Genomic DNA, 15,396 nt, shown 5'->3' with positions numbered 1-15,396 from the left:
ATCCTGAGAAATGCTGGGCTGGCAGAAGCACAAGCTGGAATCAAGATTTCCAGGAGAAAGATCAATAACCTCAGATATGCAGATGACACCACCCTTATGGCAGAAAGTGAAGAGGAACTCAAAAGCCTCTTGATGAAAGTGAAAGTGGAGAGTGAAAAAGTTGGCTTAAAGCTCAACATTCAGAAGACGAAGACCATGGCATCTGGTCCCAACACTTCATGTCAAGTAGATGGGGAAACAGGGTCAGACTTTATTTTTCTGGGCTCCAAAATCACTGCAGATGGTGATTGCAGCCATGAAATTAAAAGACGCTTACTCCTTGGAAGAAAAGTTATGACCAACCTAGATAGCATATTCAAAAGCAGAGACATTACTTTGCCAACAAAGGTCCGTCTAGTCAAGGCTATGGTTTTTCTAGTGGTCATGTATGGATGTGAGAGTTGGACTGTGAAGAAAGCTGAGCACCAAAGAATTGATGCTTTTGAACTGTGGTGTTGGAGAAGACTATTGAGAGTCCCTTGGACTGCAAGGAGAACCAACCAGTCCATTCTGAAGATTGGCCCTGGGATTTCTTTGGAAGGAATGATGCTAAAGCTGAAACTCCAGTACTTTGGCCACTTCATGCGAAGAGTTGACTCATTGGAAAAGACTCTGATGCTGGGAGGGATTGGGGGCAGGAGGAGAAGGGGACGACAGACGACGAGATGGCTGGATGGCATCACTGACTCGATGGATGTGAGTCCGAGTGAACTCCGGGAGTTGGTGATAGACAGGGAGGCCTGGAATGCTGCGATTCATGGGGTCGCAAAGAGTCGGACATGACTGAGTGACTGAACTGAACTAAACTGAATGAGTAATGACATTATTAGACATGAAGGAAGCTTAAATACATATTACCAAGTGAAAGAAGTCAATCTTAAGAGGTTACATAATGTATATTCCAACTATTTGACATTTTGGAAAAGGTGACAGTAAAAAAATCAGTAGTTGCCAGGGACTGGGGCAGGGGTGAGAGGAAGATAGATGAACAAGCAGAGTACAGTGGATTTTTAGGGCAGTGAAAATACTCTGTGGGCTTCCCAGGTGGCTCAGTGGGTAAAGAATCCACCTGCAGGGCAGGAGACCCAGGTTCGATCCCTGGATCGGGAAGATCCCCTGGGGGAGGGCAAGACAACCCCACTCCAGTATTCTTGCTTGGAGAACCCCATGGACAGAGGAGCCTGGTGGACTATAGTCCATAGGGTTGCAAAGAGTTGGACATGACTGAAGTGACTGAGCACCCAAGCACAAATACTCTGTATCATTCTATAAAGGTGGATACATATTATTATCCATTTGTCTAAACTCATAAAATGTACACTGTCAAGAGTGAATGGCAATGTAAACTATGGATTTGGATGATTATATTTCAGTGTCGGTTCATCATTTGTAACAAATGTACCACTCTGGTGGGGGAAGTAAATAATGGGAGAGGATATGCATACATGGAGATAGGAGGTATATGGGAAATCTACGTACCTACTGCTTAGTATTGCTGTGAACAGAAAATGGCTCTAAAATATAAAGTCTATTTAAAAAAACAGAAAGCAGGGCTTCCCTGGTAGCTCAGTGGTAAAGAATCTGCCTGCCAATGTAGGAGACCCAGGTTCAGTCCTTGATCCAGGAAGACTCCACATGTCTCAGAGCAACTATTGAGCTTGTGCTCTAGAGCCCGAGAGCCACAACTACTGAGCCCACATGCTGCAATTAGTGAAATTTGAGCACCTAGATCCTGTGCTTCACAACAAGAGAAGCCATTGCAATGAGAAGCCCATGCACTGCAACTAGAGAATGGCCGCCGCTTGCCAGAACTAGAGAAAACCCCATGCAGGGACAAAGACCCAGCACAGCCGAAAAAAAGACCTTATTAAAAAAATCAAGATAATGCAAGAGGTATTTAGGGAATAGTGCTAGAAAACGTATATGCCTCACATTCAATTATAATAATTGTATTTTTAATGTATTAACTTTTGTATTCTTGACTCAGCTCCTAAATTATAAAGACCTTGAAACTATAAAAACCTTGATAAACCATGGTTTCTTTTTTATGTTACATTTAAGCTCTAGCACAATGCATATAATAAACTTTCAATATATACTTTTACCAAGAAAAAGAAAAGAGAATGGATAATGTCTCAAATGGACGAATCAAGAAACAATAATATGCATATAATATTATTTGGAAATATCATGGTAAATACAGTCAAGATTTGTTTAAATATTTTGAAAGTGGTTGTCTTTTGAAAATGAAAACAGCACTTCAAATCACATATTTTAAAAAACCCAACAAATGAAGCCTTGTTTTGAATGAAATTTATAAACTCTTAAATATATTCACTACTATAGTACCCTTGGTTCTTCTGACTCCTCTTGTTTTCAAAAAATATTTTTGAGTCTTTTGCTTAGAGTATATTTTACCTGGTTTCTATTTCTTCTCTGTTTTCAAAATGCAAGCAACTTTTCAAATATATGTTGTCAAACTTTTTAACATTAATTTTTACTGGAGTATAGTTTATTAATAGTGTTGTATTAGTTTCTGCTGTACAGCAAAGTACATCACTTATACATATATGCACTTTTTTTAGAGTCCATTCCTATATAGGCCATTTTGAAATGAGTTTACTCTGTAAAAACTCTTAATAATTTTATTTTGTTTTTTCCATTATGTCTTATTTAATTTAAATTTATTTTTAATTAGACAATAATTGCTTTACAATATTGTGCTGGTTTCTGCCATATATCAATATGAATTAGCCACAGGTACACATATGTCCCCTCCCTCTTGAACCTCCCTCCCACTCCCACCGTATCCCATCCAATTTAGGTTGTCACAGAGCACTGGATTTGAGCTCCCTGCATCACACAGCAAATTCATGGATCTCAAAACTGCTCCTGAAGAGGTTTAAGGGAGAAATCTTAGATTGTACCCAGGTATATCTGGTTAGCTTCTGTCTAGGAGTTCCTTACTCCCTTTATCTCTTCCTGAAAGCAATTTTTTTTAAGTAAATGGCCAAAGTCATATCCCTAAAGTTTCCATGTCTTACGGTCTTTTATATTCAAAACATTCTAAATCATTTAAAAGATTACAAAGAGTCCAAGTGTCCATCAGTAAGGGCTTGGTTAAATTATGGTGCATCTACCCAATGTTAAATTTCAAATTCAGCTACTTCCTTTCACCATCTTTCTAAAATAACAACAGGAAGACAATTAGTGAGATATAAGTAGTGTACTCAATTTTTCATCATTTTTCAAATTGATTAGAGAAAAAATGTTTGACCTAAATACAAAAAGGACAGTGGATAAATTAAGGAGTAATGGCAACTAATTAACCAAAATATATATATATATATATATATATATATATTTTGTTGTTTTCAGTTGCCTAATTCTGTTTGTGATTAGACCAATAATTAAATTTACTTTTATTCCCTGAGAAGACACCAAATGATCATGGAACATATGAATAACAGAGATGCAAGTGTGAGAATAAACTGGCTGGTGACTAATCCATGAAGTAAAAAATTTACATGCTGAAAATTAATAATCAATTTTCTATGAAATGCATCCTCAGTTCCTCGACAAGTTAAAGTTACCATATGACCTAGCAATTCTCCTCCTAGAGAAACGAAAGCATACGTCCTCATAGAAACCTATGTGTTAATGTTCATAGCAGCATTATTCATAATAGCCAAAAAAGTAGGAACTATACAATGTTCACAACAGATGAACAGATGAATAAGAAGTGGTATATCCCTACACTGGAGATATTACTCAGCCATAAAAAAGAATGAAGTACTAATACATGCTACAATCTAGATGAACCTCAAAAACATTATGTGCAATGAAAGAAAACAGAAAGAAAACAATGTTTCCATTGACATAACATACCCAGAATAGGCAAATCAGTAGAGACAAAGCAGATTGGTATTTGCTTGGGGTTGGGGGATAGGGTCTTGCCTGGAGAATCCCAGGGACAGGGGAGCCTGGTGGGCTGCCGTCTATGGGATCGCACAGAGTCGGACACGACTGAAGCGACTTAGCAGCAGGGGGATAGGGAAATGGGAAACTATTGCTTAATCAGTACAGGTTTTCCTTTTGGGATGATGAAAATTTTCTAAAATTAGATGGTGGTGATGGTTGCACAAGCCTATGAATATAGTAAAAATCACTGGATTGTACGTATTAAATGAGTGAATTATATGTATTAGGAAGTTATATGAATAAAACTGTCAACAAAAAAGAAAGGAGCAATTAGGACAGATAAGAGGAGGGTAGCAGGTCTCCCTGGCAGATTCAGGTAAACACAGCTGGATGTGAAATCCCTCGGGTTTCTGTTCTCAGACCCTTGGGTTTTGGAAGGAGCCACAGCTGTGGTTTGCCAAAGCACCTGAAAGGCTCCAATCAGTCACAGGCCTAGAGAAACATCAGTAGCTGAGAGAAGCAGGATTCTTGATCTGCATGGCAGTCAGCTGGATCTCCAGCCACCCATGCCTGTGGGTGAATGAAATCACCTATATGGCAGGGAACACCAACCACTTGGTGCTGGGAAATGGAAGTCAGAGGCCCAAGCAAGCATGGCACCACTTGGAAGAAGAGCACAGCAGAAGGTGGGTGGGAAGCCAGCTCTCCCCTGGGATGCCCATGGAATACATGAGGAGACTGTCAACAGCCAGTTCTGATAGAGATCAATATATGCTAACTACAAAATCATTCCAAAAAAAGGAAAAAAGATACATGTACATTTTATCCTATCTTAAAACCTGTACACTTGCTCACCAATCTATTGATTTAAGGCCAATGTTTTTTTTCCCCGAACATGAATATGTTGATGGGTTTTTCTCCTTATCCTTCTTGTTTAAATAGCACATTTAAACAGCATCTGATTTCCAGTGTCTGTTTATTCAAAACAAATAAAGGACTTAGAGATATGGGTAGTGAAATCTGAGAGCAGAATATTTCTAGATTTTCATATGTTTTCCCATTTTTGCTGATATCTCAACCACAACTAAACTGACAATGATATTTTAGCTATTTAAGTCTTTTAACAGTTTCTATAATCATTAAACTTAGCTTTTATAAAATGTTTTTACAGCTGTATCTATTCAATTTATGTAATATTTAGTTATAATTACAATAACTAGTGTTATTAGGGGTTAGGGGACTTTGGTCTGAATGTGTCCCTCCAAAATTCATATATGGACATTCTTCCCCCTCAGGTGATGATATTAGGAGGTGACTATGTCATGAGGTTGGAACCCTCTTGAATGAAATTAGTGCTCTTATACAAGGAGCTCCCAATCCAGTATTCTGGCCTAGAGAATTCCATAGACTGTATAGTCCATGGGGTCAGGTTGCAAAGAGTTGAACACAACTGAGCGAATTTCACTCACAAGGAGCTCGAGAGCTCACTCACCCCTTTCACCATATGAGGATACAGTGAGAAGCTAGCAGTCTGCAACCTAGAAAAGGGCCTTCAATAGAATGAGACTGTTCTGGCTCATTCACATTGGACTTCCAACTTCCAGAAGTGTGAGGAAAAATTCATTGTCTATAAGCCACCCAGTCTGTGATATTTTGTTATAGCAGCCTGAATGGTCCAAAAGAGGGACAGACTGGACTGACTTGTGGAAGGTATACCGCCCCAGTGGACAAGGTGGGAGTGCTCAAGGCTGACCGGTGGGAAGCCTTCCACAGGCAGGTGACTCCTGTAGGCAGACAACTCAGGCATTAGTGAGCACATCCACAGAGACCGGAAAGTATCTGTGAGTTCAGCTAGTCAGATTAGTGGAGGTTGTCTAAGAGGCCTTTTGTTGTACCCAGTTCATCTCTTGGCCACAGTCAATCTTAATAGAGCCCTGCTCCTGAGTGATTGGACCCCACTCTGAAGGTTGTTCTGAACCTTGATTTTATCTGTCACTCTAGGTCTGAGGTGTGACATGCTGGCTTTCAGATACTCCCAATGACCGCCATCTCCTGGCATTCACACCTTGTGTAATTGTCTCCCTTCAAGTGTGGTCTGAAACTTGCTTTTAACCAGTAGAATGTGGCAGGGGCTATGGGTGTCACTTCCATGATTATGTTACGTAAAATAGTAACCTCTGTCTTGCTAAGCAGACTCTCTGTTGCTGTCTCAGCACTTTGGTGAAGCAGGCAGCCATATTAGGGAAGCCTAGGTGACAAGAAAATGAGGTGAGTGTCTGGCCAGGAGACAGCCAGGAACTGAGTCCCTCAGTCCAACAGAGACCACAAGGAAATAAACCCTGACAGCAAACTGTAAGATTTTAGGAATGGATCCTTTCCTGGTTGAGTCTCGGAAGAGGCCCCAGCACCAGTCAACACTTTGCACCTTGTGAGAGACCTTGAGGCGAAGGACTCAGTTAAACCAAGCCTGGATTCCTGGAACTGTGAGATAATAAATATATGTGTCGTTTTAATTTAAGCTGCCTTTTTTTTTTTTTTTTTTTGGTGAGGGGGGGCTACTCTATACGGCATATAGGATCTTTGTTCACCGACCATGGATTGAACCCCTGCCCCCTGCTAGACTGCCAGGGAAGTCCTTTAAGCTGCTTTTGAAAAATGTAGAATTAGGGCTTCCCTGGTGGTCCAGTGGTGAAGATCTGTCTAGCAATGCAAAGGACACTGCTTCTATCCCTAGTCTGGGAAGATCTCACATGCTATGAGGCAACTAAGCTCATGTGCCACAAGTACTGAAGCCTGTGTGCCTAGAGCCTGTGCTCCGCAACGAGAAGTCACCGCAATGAGAAGTCACTGCGATGAGAAGCCCATGAGCTACAAGTAGAGAAAGCCTGCTTGCAGCAATGAAGACCCAGTGCAGCCAAAGATAAAACAAAGAAAGAATACAGGATTAAATACCAATACTGCCTTGTTGAGAATATTTGATCTTACATTTTCCTCAAGGAGATTAATATTGTTATAGATACCAGTAAACAAACACGACATGGCAAATATCTCTTTCAAAATAGTTTTTAGAAACTGAAGCATTTATTGGTGAAATGATATGCTGTCTCAGATTTGCTTTAAAATTGTCCTGTAGGAGTTGGGGGAGGAAGAATGGAGGGAATATATTTGACACAAGTTGGGCTATGTGCTAGTAATTATTGAAGCTGAGTGATGTATCTGTGGGGGTTCATTATATTATTGCTTACTTTTCTGTATGTTTGAAATTTTCCATAATAAAACCAAAACAATTTCTATAATGTCACACTGTTCAGCAAAGGTAACAACAGTTAAACAACTAGTATTTCAGAAGCTATTATAATCTATGTATAAACACTGTACAAAGTAATGGGCATATTGTGATTCAAAGTAGGTGATATGGATACTTTTATACTTGATTTGAGATATTGTTTTTCAAATACTATATATACATGCAAGTTATGACATTGTTAATTATTCAGTTTTGGAGAGGGAGGGGTTCCAAGACTATAGCTTTCTAAATGTATTTTGGTTATTTAAGCTCTATGTAAATCATTGCCATATTAATTGGCAATGACTTTGTATAGAAAATTTAATTAGAAAATTTTAAGCAGAAAAAGTTACAAATATATTGACTGTAACATAGGTTGACTCTCTCCCTATATGTGTGTATTTCTCTTTTCATATACATGTATATAGTAGCATAAATAAAACTGAAATCATATGTAAAAATGAAAAAGTTCCTATGTAAAATTCTATGAAACTTGGGGAAAGCCTAGAGTGAAAAAAAAGTAGTTTAGTTGTTCTCTTGGAACCAGAACATTTAATAGAATGGGAACAAATGAGGCCTTCTATTTAGCAATAAACATCTCTTTTTTATTTTTTTAAATTAAATTTATTTATTTTAATTAGAGGCTAATTACTTTACAATATTGTATTGATTTTGCCATACATCAACATGAATCCACCATGGGTGTACACGTGTTCCCCATCCTGAACCCCCCTCCCACCTCCCTCCCCATACCATCCCTCTGGGTCATCCCAGTGCACCAGCTCCAAGCTTCCTGTATCCTGCATCGAACCTGGACTGGCGATTTGTTTCTTATATGATAACATCTCTTTTTTTTAATTGCCTTTTAAAAATATTTCATTCAGTCACTTAGTCATTCAACAAATATTATTGAATATCTGTACTGTGATAATCAAGGGGCTCATGTTTTGATAGGAAAGAAAGAGGAAATTTAAAGTCCAGCCTTCAGTGAGAAAGTGACACTTTGAGGAAGGCCTCAAGGAAAGGACTTTTAAAAATTATTTTATTTATTTATGGTTATGCTGGGTCTTGTTGCTATGGGCAAGCTTTCTCTACTTGCGGCGAGCAGAGGCTACTCTTTGTTGCGGTGTGTGGCTTCTCACTGTGGTGACCTCTTCTATTGCAGAGCACAGGCTCTAGGCACACAGGCTTCAGTAATTACGGCACTTGGCTCAGTAGTTGTGGCCCACAGGCTATAGATTGCGGGCTCAGTAGTTGTGGTGCATGGGCCCAGCCGCTCCACGGCACATGGAATCCTCCCACACCAGGGCTCAAACCCGTGTTCCCTGTATTGGCAGGCTGACTCCTGTGGACTGTACCACCACGGAAGTCCAGAAAGGACTTCTTGACAGTGGCTTGATTTATCTTTCAGGGAGGGACTGATTGGTCAGAAAATAATATGAATGGAAATGAAAGCATGTACACAGTCATTTACAAAGCTTCTTATGTACATGATCACATAGGATCCTCATACAATAGAAAGAAGCATTGTCTACCTAAACAAGAGCTTACTTGCATGAACATGATTATAAAGCCACCAGGTAAATACTACTAACAATTTGTGCCTGTTACAAGGGAGCCAATGACTATTGTCTCAGAACATGCAGGACCCATCTGATGGGAAATTCTCAGCCCGTTGGTAATGGCATATTCAAACTAAAGGATTTCACAACCTGTTGGTCTACTAATGTAGCTATATCACGAAAATAAAATATGGGTTTATTATTTAATTTTCCAGATAATTATTCATTTCTGATTACATTTTCTGTCTCCTCTAAAAGTGGGCACAACTTTTCCCATTCACTCACTAACTGAGCAAATATTTATTGAGTGCCAAGCTCTGTATTGGGTTTCCGAGGTGGCTCAGAATTAAAGAATATGCCTGCAGTGCAGGAGATTTTGATCCCTGGGTCAGGAAGATCCCTTCAAGAAGGAAGTGGCAACTCACTCCAGCATTATTGCATGGAAAATCCCATGGACAGAGATCATGGTGGGCTATAGTCCAAAAGAGTTGGACATGACTTAGTGACTAAACAACAACAAACAAAGCTCTGTATTAGGTACTATTGGCTATCCATTTTAAGTCAAACATGGATCTTCACATGAAAGGAAGATCTTTCCCCAATACAGGAAAAGTGCTGGATAAGACTTTATTCAGTGCATCACCTTAATTTAGGAGGCTGAAAGAAGTGGAAGTAGTTCAGAGAAAGGGAAAAAACCCTATGAATCCCAGTTAATGTGGACTTTTTTGCATGTGGAGATTTAATACACCTTAGAGTTTACAAAGTGATATCATATGTGTATTGCTTCCTTTAATCTTCCCATAACAACCCCATGATGGAGGTATTTCCATAAAGATTCAGCAATGTAGAACTTTGTCCGGTGTCACACAGTGAGTCAGGACTCAGATCCTCCTCGTCTTCTCTGTGATAGACACAAAGAAGTCCACCTCGAGGAAGGAAATGCTGCCTAGCTGTGGGGAGCTCAGTCAGCAAACAGCCTCCAGCTGTCAGCTCCTTCCACAGCTACAGAGAGTTACCTCACAGCCAGATCGCACCTTTTCTGAGACAGCCTGCATCTGTTGACTCAGAGAGGTTGGATTGTAAAGGTGTAGCTATTTTGGCTTGATAACACAGCACTTAGGTCATCATTGGTTGCTCCAGAGTCCCACAGAAGTAGAGAAAAAACAATCCTAAAATTCATTTGGAAACACGAAAGACCCCCAATAGCCAAAGCAATCTTGAGAAAGAAGAGCAAGCCTGGAGGCATCATGTGTTCTGATTTCATACTATATAACAAAGCTATAGTAATCAAAATAGTATGGTATTGGCATAAAAATGATACATAGATCAATGGAACAGGATAGAGAACCCAGAAATAAACTCATACATATACAGCCAAGTCATCTTTGACCAGGGTGTCAAGAGCACACAGTGGGCAACAAATGGTGCTGTGAATACAGGGTAAGTCTAAACATAACCCAGATGCACTGGGCCTGACAATGGAGGAAAAGGACTATACTCCAAAGAAGCTGCAAGAGGTAGCTGGTGTGTGTCAGCAGGAGAAGGGAGAATATACATAAGATCAGATTTTGAGGTTGGTTGATCGATGTGGGGATGGATAAACTCAGAGAGATGTAATTGAGTTTATTGAGTACTTTCCTGAAATACAGGTATAACACCTTGTTACGGACCCCAGGAAGTGGTGTAAATTTTCTATTAGGATGGCTCCTAGAAGGAAAGTGTGATAGCCTATGCTGTATGGATTTGAAATGTCAATTACTGTGGTGGCAAATAGTTGAGGATGGGATTAGAAGGCTCAAGGAAGTGGGCGTGCTGGAATGGACATCCCCAACGTCCAACCACAAGAACCAGCAGAAAAGTTTGTCTTCCGTAGGAAGAGCCAGAGAGCACACTATTTAACAAAGCTGTCAGGAATGCTCAGGTGAGACGGACGCCAACGTCACTCAAGAGTTCAGTGGTGGTCTCCTTTGCCATCCAGGTCTGAGAAAAAACTGTCATAAACTTAGGTTACTGATAGCATTATAGATGAAAAAACTCATGACAACAGAAGCCAGGTTGTGGTGCTTAATCACCAGACACCAGGAGTTTGCAGTTATTGTAATATAACCAAGTTCACACTGGCAGCCAAGGGGTCCGACCCACAGAGTTATGGAGATGGTGAACAGAGCGTAGCATCCCTAGGGGAAAATTTACAGGCACTATTACTACTCCATTTGTGATAACAGAAACAGTCTGGGAGACCAAGGCCCGTTGTGTAAAAAAAAAAATCATGATCCCCTGTCCAGTTTCCAGACCCGATTCAGTTTTCAACTCACTGATAGAAGACCTGGCTGAATCCCTCAGAGAAAGGACCCTGCAATATCACAGAAAGTATGCACTATAGTGATTTCCCTTCTGCAAAGGGACCTCTGATCATTTATTTGGGTAACTGTGTACTGGAGAAAGAGTACACTTTGATATTTTGAGGGCTATAGGACATAGGGTCTGAGTTGACATAGATAACTGGATACTCAAAATATCATCATAGCCTCCAGTGAAAGTGGGAACATATGAGGCCCAGGTAATATGTGGAGTCCTGGCCAAGATCCAGTTCATGGAAGGTCCGTGGGTGCAAGAACTTCGTGATCATCGCTCCAGTCTCCAAGGGTACAATTAGGTAGTTGGCACAACTACCACTTTGTGTCCTTGGCCAGTGAGATAAGAGCTGTCACAGTGGGGAAGGCAAGTGGAAACCTCTGGTACTGAACCACCAGCACCACACCGCCCTGCTTGGCTGTGACAGTAAATGGTCACATTGCAGAAGGGGCTTGTAGAGATTAATACCACCCTTAAGGTTCTAAAGGATTTCAGGGTGGTGATTCTCATCATATTTCTATTTAATTTGCCAGTCTTGTGCCTGCAGACATTAGCTGGGATAGGACTGTAGACCATCACAAGTTCAACCAAGTAGTAGCTCCAATCACATCAGCTGTGCTAGATGTGATACCCTTAAATACGTCCTTATGGCCACTGGTTTGGCAAATACTTTATTTTTTGTCCCAATCAGAAAGGAGAATCAAAAAGAATTAGCATTCAAATGGAAGAGGAAATAGTATACACATTTACAGTTGTTGGGGTTTTTTGGGGGTGGTTCTGGCAGATATTTGTTTCTTTGCGAGGCCTTTCTCTAGTTGCGGTGAGTGGGGGCTGCTCTTCATTGCAGTGTGTGGGCTTCTCATCGTGGTGGCTTCTCTTGTCGTGGAGCACAGGCTCCAAGCACGTGGGCTTTAGTAGTTGCAGCTTGTGGGCCCTAGTACATGGGCCCAGTAGTTGTGGCGCACGGGCTTAGTTGTTCCACAGCATGTGGAATCTTCCTGGACCAGGGATCGAGCCTGTGTCCCCCGCACTGGCAGGTAGATGCCTATCCACTGCACTACCAGGGAAGTCCCACACCTACAGCTTTGTCCCAGGGCTATATTAGCTCTGCTATCCTCGGTCATAATTTAGTCTGAAGAGATCAGAACCTTCTGGGAATCCTGCAGAACATCTCACTAGCCTACTACATTGACAATATTTTGTTGATCAGACTAGAAGAGCGAGAGGGAGCTATTGTTCCACTTCTTGGTAAGATGCATGTACTCCTGAGGATGGCAGATAAACCCTACAAAGATTCAGAGGTTTACCAGATCCATAAAATATTTAGAGGTCCAGTGGCCAGGGATTTTCTGGGGCATCCCCTTCAAAGCAAAAGACAACTTCTTATATTTGTACCTCTTGCCACAAGAGAAGGAATCATGACCTCTGATGGGTCTTCTTGGGTTGTAGAGGCAGTGTATCTCACATCCAGAGATTCTACTCCATCCCAAGTGACAAGGCAACACACATCAGCTATGACGGGGGCCCAGAGCAGTGAAGGGCTTTGCAGCAGGTCCAGGTTGCCATACATGCTGCCCAGCCATGCGATCTTGGCAGATCACATGGAATTAGAGGTATCAGCAGTGGGAAGACACAGTATGGAATCCATGGCAAACCCCCATGGGAGAATCACAATGAAGGCCCATGGGGTTCTGGAACAAGGCCATGCCATCTGCAGAAGGGAGTCACATGCCTTTAGAAAAACAGCTCCTGGTATGCTGCTGGGCCCTGGAGAAGATGAAACACCTGACCACGGGACACGAAGTAACCATGCAACTAGAATTATCTGTCATAAACTGGGTCTTATCAGGTCCATTAAATCATAAGGTCAGGCAGACCCAGCAACAATTCATTACAAGATGAAAGGGAGGTATCCAAGGGTGATCATGAACAGTACTAAAGGGCATAAGCAAGTTGCCAGCTCAGGTAGCTCCGATGCCCATGGCACGCACCACTGCTGTACAGAGCACCTCCCTCAGTTCATGCCAACAGCTCTTTGGGGACCCCCATCAGATGAACTGGAGGAGGAGGAAAAAGCCTGGTTTACAGATGGGTTGGGTCAGTATGTGGGCAGAAGTGAAAAATGGATGGTAGCTATATTAGCCTCCTTCAGGGGATGGGGGACTTGAAAGAGAGTGTCACATGAAAGTCCTCCCAATGGGCAGTGATTTGGGTGATATACTTAATCACCCACTTCGGGTGGAAAGAGAAGTAGCTCTAGGTTAAAATATTTATACACTGATGGTCAGTGGTGAAGGTTCTGAATAGCTGGTTAGGGGTTTGGAAGGAAAAAGCCTGGTAGATGAGGAACAAGGAGATCTGAGACAGAAGCATGTGAATTGGCTCTACGCATGAAGATCTTTGCATCACATATTAACATCCACCAGAGAGCATACTGCTTAGAGGAGGCACTGAACAACCAAGTAAACAAAACAACCTGGGCAGCCGACATCAGCCAGTCTTTGTCACTGGCCACCCCAGTGATGGCAAGATGGGCACATGAACACAGTGCCCACTGTGGCAGACTCAGAAGCTACACATGGCTCCAACAGCATGGACTCCTGCTTACGAAGGCTGATCTTGCTAATGCTACTGCAGAATGTTCAACGTGTCACATATAGAGACCAACACAAAGCCCCCAAGATGGCACTATTCCTTGAGACCAACTGGCCACCTGGTAGCAAGCTCACAACATTATGTCCCTTCCATCCTGAAAGGGCCAGTGGGTCATTCTCATAGAAATAGACACAGATTTCAAGTATGGGCTTCACTCTCCTGCCTGCAGGTCCTCAGCTAGCAACTTCTTTCTCAGGACTTATTATGGGATGCCATATAACATCATGTCACACCATCTCTGATGTCTCTATCCATAGATGATAGATAGGTAGACAGATAGATAGGTGATAAAGAAATGTAGAAGATATAGGTATAGATATCAAAATAAAATCTCTTAATGGTTCTACTTCTCTGTTTGAATCCTGCCTAATGCAGGAACTTGCACTTACCCTCCCTGTAACTCTACAGGACTTGAGGACCTGGTTTCCAAAGGAGGCATCCCTTCTCTGGGGACACAACTAGAATCCCACTGAGTTTGTTTCCTTTCCTTTCCTTTTGGTTGCACTGTGCAGCTTGTGGGATCTTAGTTCCCTGACCAGGGATCAAACCAGGGCCCTGGCAGTGAGAGCACCATGTCCTAACCACTGGACCACCAGGGAATTCCCAAGAATCCTATTGAATTCTAAGCTACAGCTGCTGCCTAAGCCTTTTAGGGCCCTTGTGTCCAGTGTCCAGCAGGCCAGAAGAGAGGTCAGTGACACAGCAGGGGTAATGGACTCTGATTGTCAGGAGCAGGGCTGCTGTTAAACGAAAGAGCCCTGAAGAAGCTCGTGTGGAACTGTTTGGCCACTTGGGCCTCTGTGAGTTCTCTTTTGCCCAGTGATGACAGGAGGTGGACAGATACAGCAGCCCCAGCCTGAGAAGGGCATGATGACCAGGGGCTCCCTCCCTTCAAAGATGGTCTGGGTCAGGCCCGCCAGTAAGGCACTGAGGCCACCAGAGGGCGGTAGCACCGGGAGAGCATGACCTAGAACAGAGAGTGAAGGAAGGAGATCCTGTGGTTATGCAAGCTGTCGTGTCTGACTCTTCGCAACCCCGCTGACTGTAGCCCGCCAGCCTCCTCTGTCCATGGGATTCTCCAGGCAAGAATAGTGGAGCGGGTTGCCATTTCCTTCTCCAGGAGATCTTCCCGACCAGTGATCGAACCCACATCTCCTGCATTGGCAGGTGGGTTCTTTACCAGTGAGCCCCCTGGGAAGCCTAAGAAGCTGAAGGAAGGAGATGCTGAGTGATAACTGCAGCCCCAAGAGCAGCTGCAGAGGTGGGGGTTGTCGTCAGTCCCACGAACATAACTCTTCTAAGTTTCCCCTCTGGAACAGAGGCCTGAAGGAGGCCAGAAAGACTTTGGAGGACAGGGTGGTGGATGCAAAGATGCACCTCCCAAATCTCCTTAAGGACGGACTCTACCCAACAGGGGGGAGTGAGGGCTGCAGACATCTCTAGCCGTCAGCTCTTTGAGGAACAGCTTTATCCTCAGAGAGCCATTCCGCCTTCCAGAGACCGCCGGCATTTGGCGAGGCACAAAGGCCCAGCCATTTCCACCCAGTGGGGTCACTTTGATGGATAAAACTCCAGAGC

General features: G+C 42.5%; 1 non-coding gene across 1 annotated transcript; it reads right to left on the bottom strand.

Moving 5' to 3' along the window:
* Positions 1 to 14,345: 14,345 nt before the first annotated feature.
* Positions 14,346 to 14,417, bottom strand: TRNAE-CUC. The gene has a single exon. It is a non-coding gene; the product is annotated as a tRNA-Glu (tRNA).
* Positions 14,418 to 15,396: the final 979 nt, after the last annotated feature.

Source organism: Bubalus bubalis, chromosome X, assembly GCF_019923935.1.
Source record: "Bubalus bubalis isolate 160015118507 breed Murrah chromosome X, NDDB_SH_1, whole genome shotgun sequence".
Taxonomy (NCBI): Eukaryota; Metazoa; Chordata; class Mammalia; order Artiodactyla; family Bovidae; genus Bubalus; species Bubalus bubalis.
The sequence above is the reverse complement of the archived record's forward strand: the minus strand, read 5'-3'. Positions and strand labels throughout refer to the sequence as shown.